Source organism: Delphinapterus leucas, chromosome 20 (assembly GCF_059928025.1).
Source record: "Delphinapterus leucas isolate spDelLeu-1000000601 "Yukka" chromosome 20, BTC_Dleu_Yukka2, whole genome shotgun sequence".
Taxonomy (NCBI): domain Eukaryota; kingdom Metazoa; phylum Chordata; class Mammalia; order Artiodactyla; family Monodontidae; genus Delphinapterus; species Delphinapterus leucas.
Window position 1 is genome coordinate 33698738 of NC_143148.1, and position 5666 is coordinate 33704403.

A 5666-nucleotide genomic window follows, 5' to 3' on the forward strand; every position below is an offset into this window, starting at 1 on the left:
CTTCTTGGATTGAGCCCTTGATCATTTTGTAGTGTCCTTCCTTGTCTCTTGTAACACTCTTTATTTTAAAGTCTATTTTATCTGATATGAGTTTTGCTACTCCAACTTTCTTTTGATTTCCATTTGCATGGAATATCTTTTTCCATCCCCTCACTTTCAGTCTGTATGTGTCCCTAGGTCTGAAGTGGGTTTCTTGTAGACAGCATATATATGGGTTTTGTTTTTGTATCCATTCAGCAAGCCTGTGTCTTTTGGTTGGAGCATTTAATCCATTCACATTTAAGGTAATTATAGATATATATGTTCCTATGACCATTTTCTTAATTGTTTTGGTTTTCTTTTTTTTTTTTTGCAGTTCGTGGGCCTCTCACTGTTGTGGCCTCTCCCATTGCGGAGCACAGGCTCTGGATGCGCAGGCTCAGCGGCCATGGCTCACGGGCCCAGCCTCTCTGCAGCATGTGGGATCTTCCCGGACCGGGGCACGAACCCGTGTCCCCTGCATCGGCAGGCAGACTCTCAACCACTGCGCCACCAGGGAAGCCCTTGGGTTTGTTTTTGTAGGTCCTTTTCTTCTCTTGTGTTTCCCACTTAGAGAAGTTCCTTTAGCATTTGTTGTAGAGCTGGTTTGGTGGTGCTGAATTCTCTTAGCTTTTTCTCATCTGTAAAGCTTTTGATTTCTCCATCGAATCTGAATGAGATCCTTGCCGGGTAGAGTAATCTTGGTTGTATGTTCTTCCCTTTCATCACTTTATCATGCCACTCCCTTCTGGCTTGTAGAGTTTCTTCTGAGAAATCAGCTGTTAACCTTATGGGAGTTCCCTTGTATGTTATTTGTCGTTTTTCCCTTGCTGCTTTCAATAATTTTTCTTTGTCTTTAATTTTTGCCAATTTGATTACTGTGTGTCTTAGCATGTTTCTCCTTGGGTTTATCCTGTATGGGACTCGCTGCACTTCCTGGACTTGGGTGGCTATTTCCTTTTCCATGTTAGGGAAGTTTTCAACTATAATCTCTTCAAATATTTTCTCGGGCCCTTTCTCTCTCTCTTCTCCTTCTGGGACCCTTATAATGTCAATGTTGTTGCGTTTAATGTTGTCCCAGAGGTCTCTTAGACTGTCTTCATTTCTTTTCATTCTTTTTTCTTTATTCTGTTCTGCAGCAGTGAGTTCTACCATTCTGTCTTCCAGGTCACTTATCCGTTCTTCTGCCTCAGTTATTCTGCTATTGATTCCTTCTAGTGTAGTTTTCATTTCAGTTATTGTATTGTTCATCTCTGTTTGTTTGTTCTTTAATTCTTCTAGGTGTTTGTTAAACATTTCTTGCATCTTCTTGATCTTTGCCTCCATTCTTTTTCCGAGGTCCTGGATCATCTTCACTATCATTATCCTGAATTCTTTTTCTGGAAGGTTGCCTATCTCCACTTCATTTAGTTGTTTTTCTGGAGTTTTATCTTTTTCCTTCATCTGGTACATAGCCCTCTGCCTTTTCATCTTGTCTATCTTTTTGTGAATGTGGTTTTTGTTCCACACGCTGCAGGATTGTAGTTCTTCTTGTTTCTACTGTCTACCCTCCGGTGGATGAGGCTATCTAAGAGGCTTGTGCAAGCTTCCTGATGGGAGGGACTGGTGGTGGGTAGAGCTGACTGTTGCTCTGGTGGGCAGAGCTCAGTAAAACTTTAATCCTCTTGACTGTTGATGGGTGGGGCTGGGTTCCCTCCCTGTTGGTTGTTTGGCCTGAGGCAACCCAACACTGGAGCCTACCTGGGCTCTTTGGTGGGGCTAATGACAGACTCTGGGAGGGCTCACGCCAAGGAGTACTTCCCAGAACTTCTGCTGCCAGTGTTCTTGTCCCCGTGGTGAGCCACAGCCACCCCCCCCGCCTCTGCAGGAGACCCTCCAACACTAGCAGGTAGGTCTGGTTCATTCTCCCCTGGGTTCACTGCTCCTTCCCCTGGGTCCCGATGCACACACTACTTTGTGTGTGCCCTCCAAGAGTGGAGCCTCTGTTTCCCCCAGTCCTGTCCAATTCCTGCAATCAAATCCCGCTAGCCTTCAAAGTCTGATTCTCTAGGAATTCCTCCTCCCGTTGCCGGACCCCCAGGTTGGGAAGCCTGACGTGGGGCTCAGAACCTTCACTCCAGTGGTATAAATGTTCTCCAGTCTGTGAGTCACCCACCCAGCAGTTATGGGATTTGATTTTACTGTGATTGCGCCCCTCCTCCCGTCTCATTGTGGCTTCTCCTTTGTCTTTGGATGTGGGGTATCTTTTTGGTGAGTTCCAGTGTCTTCCTGTCGATGATTGTCCAGCAGCTAGTTGTGATTCTGGTGTTCTCACAAGAGGGAGTGACAGCACGTCCTTCTACTCTGCCATCTTGGTTCTTGCAGAGATGTTGAGAGGATTCATTGACAGAATGTACATAAAGTACTTTTTTCTTTCCCTTTGCGCTTGTCTAGTTTCATTCGAAGTGCATCCAGCTCTTCAGACCAGAGTTCCTGGTGTGAAACGGCTGTGCCCAACACCTCAGCTCGGCAAGCCATGTGCACGAGTGCTACGCTCAACACTGCAATCTGTTTCTTTTTTTTATATTAATAAAATTTTTTAAATTGAAGTATAGTTGATTTACAATGTTGAGTTAATTTCTGCTGTATAGCAAAGTGATTCAGTTATACATATGTATACCTTCTTTTTTTAAAATTCTTTTCCGTTATGGTTTATCATAGGATATTGAATATAGTTCTCTGTACTCTACAGTAGGACCTTGTTGTTTATCCATTCTATATATAACAGCTTACATCTGCTAGCCCCAACCCCCCATTCCATCCCTCCCCCAATCCCCTCCCCCTTCTTTTATTTGTTTCTGATAGGCAGTTGGGACACTTAAGGTGGAAAAATTTCCGACCAAGTTCACAGCTTGAGGTTCCCTGTCTGCCCCTAGCTATTGTACCTGGAGTGGCAAGGTGCGTGCATGTCAGTCTATGGCTATAGTTCTCAGAATGGGCTTCTTCCCCTGCCCCTTTGCTTCTGCTCTTCTCAATTCCAAATTGCTTTCTGGGGCCAATGGGAGGGGCATGATTTAGTTCTGGTTTACCCTTTTCCCGAGGAGGGGTTCCCAACCTACATGGGAAGGGTCTGCTTTAAGACTCACCTCCCTTGACTGGCCTTTGGCCTTGACTTCTGTCCTGCTTACCCTGAAAGCCCCCAGATGTAAGCCCAAGTGGGTAGCATCTGTCAATACCCTTCATACGGAAGTGGCTTTGGTGGTTCTGTTACTTTGCTTACCTCTCTGGGGTTATATTTTCTCCTCAGTTTTAGCCTGCTGCTTCCCCATGATCTTTTTAGCTCTGCAATTTAAAAAAATATTTTACTCAGCATTTTAAACCATGTTCAGAGGGTAAAGGAAATCTGCCATCACTGAAAACAAAAATCTTAATATCAGTTTTAGATGCACTGGGTCTGAGGGGACATTTGCATAAAGGAAAGTCTTCTCTTTATTTAAAAAATTTTTTTAAAAAAAATTTTTGGCTGCATTGGGTCTTCATTGCTGCATGCAGGCTTTCTCTAGTTGTGGCGAGTGGAGGATACTCTTTGTTGCGGTGTGTGGGCTTCTCATTGAGGGGACTTCTTTTTTTGCAGAGCATGGCTCTAGGTGCGTGGGCTTCAGTAGTTGCAGCATGCAGGCCCTGGAGTGCGCGGGCTTCAGTAGTCACGGCACGTGGGCTCAGTATTTGTGGTGCACGGGCTCAGAAGTTGTGGCTCACGGGCTCTAGAGCACAGGCTCAGTAGTTGTGGCGCACGGGCTTAGTTGCTCCACGGCCTGTGGGATCTTCCCAGACCAGGGCTCAAACCCATGTCCCATGCACTGGCAGGCGGATTCTTGACCACTGTGCCACCAGAAAGTCTTCTCTTTATAATGCCAGTCTCTACATATATCCAGCCTACAACTTGTCACCACTTTGGTGTACCATTGCCAGGATGCTGTGTCCTCTGAGATGGTGTGAGCAGAAGTGAGTTAGATACGACCGGCAGAACTCAAGGAAAGATCAGATGTCTTCCCTTCCTTGGGGAGGCAGGAAAGTGGAGCCCGACTCCCCAGCGCATAGCACATCTCCCAGTGACCTCACCTGTGTCCACCTGTCCCCAAACTGCTGCTGTAAGGACCTCTTGCCTCCTCCTCCGTGGATGGCTGGTAAAATGGGCACAGTGCTGTGGGCTGACTGCAGCAACGACTAGGCAGAAATCCCAGCTTCCTCACATACAAGTTATGCAACCCCAGGAAGCTACACCTGATCTCTCCCAGCCTGAGTTGACAGATCTGCAATATGGGACAGTCATAATAGTAACTAGCTTATAGCGTTGATAGGAGAATAAACTAGTTAATAACTGTCATGCCCTTGAGAGAGTGCCTGTAACATAATAGGCACTATAAAATCTTTTTAAAAATGGGATGATAAAAAGTGTCTCACATACCTCTCTAGGTCAACTGAAATAACAGAGAGAATATTACTATTGCATTTACTCTTTTAATCTCATGAAACCCTTCATTTTAGATATGAGAAACTGAGACCCAGAGAGGGCATGGACTCCACCAAAGCCGCCCAGAAGGCCACCGGCTCCCTAATCTGCAAAGGGGCGCTCCAGGGTTCTAGCCCCAGCTCTGCCACCACTGTGTGATTGTGGCCTGGTCTGTTCCCTCTCTGTGCCTTGGTTTCCCCATTGGTGAGAGTGTTCGGACCAAGCTCCAAGGTTTGTACTGGGAGATTTGGGGGTTGCAGTTGCCAAGGTGACTCGAGGACCCAAAAGAGCTGGGAGGGTGTGCGCTGGATGATGAGTTGAAGCTGCCTGCCGGGAACCCAGAAACTTGATAACTCGCAGCCTCAAACCAGCTGCCTCTACCACCAGTAGCAGCGCTTAGGAAGGTGTAACCCAGCCACAGTCTTGGGTAAGTGGCTTCTCACAGGGGGAGGGGTGGATAACAGCGAGGGGTGAGAATTCGCAGCAGCCCTCTGGCTGGGGGGCCCCAGGCAGGCACGCTGAGCCCTACTCAGACTTCTCTTCCCTGAGCTGAGGCAGGACACCTAGGCTCCAGCTTCTGACTGTATGTTTCAAGCCAGTCACCGCCCACTCTGGGCCTCAGTCCCCTGTCAATGAAATGGGACCAGAGACAGCGTAGATAAGTCTCAAGGGCCCCCCATGACCTGCGCATCAGGCAAAGGTGTGACTGTCCCTCCTAGTGTGGACACTAGGGTCTCCACCTGCCCCAGCACAGGGGAAAGGCAGCACTGAGCCTGAGCAGGGGCACTACTGCCCTGACCACCTATCGTCTGACCTCTCTGAGCCGCAGGGCCCCTCACCTGTGCGTGGGGAGAGCAGCAGAACCAACGTGGCAGGGCCGGGAGGACTACCTGACACTGTCACCCAGGGCCTGACACAGCTGTCAGTGCAAAAAGGAATTCCCACTCACCAAGGCCCCCTCCTGCCAGGCCTCAGGGGCTAGAGGCAGCTCCCAGGCCCCGGCCCCAGACCTCCATGCCCAGAGGGAGCCAGACCTCGGAAGAGGCCTTGGCTGTGGTGGTTCCAGAGCAGGTGTCGCAGCCCCACTCCTTGACCACACACCCATATCCTGCCTCCAGGCCAACCCCCAAATTAGTTGTCATTTAGTTAGGGCCAC

General features: G+C 48.3%; 1 long non-coding RNA gene across 1 annotated transcript; it reads left to right on the plus strand.

Moving 5' to 3' along the window:
* The first annotated feature begins 563 nt into the window (after positions 1–563).
* Positions 564–2606, plus strand: LOC149744675 (uncharacterized). The gene is made up of 2 exons (XR_016390998.1): positions 564–1906; positions 2452–2606. It is a non-coding gene; the product is annotated as an uncharacterized LOC149744675 (long non-coding RNA).
* Positions 2607–5666: the final 3060 nt, after the last annotated feature.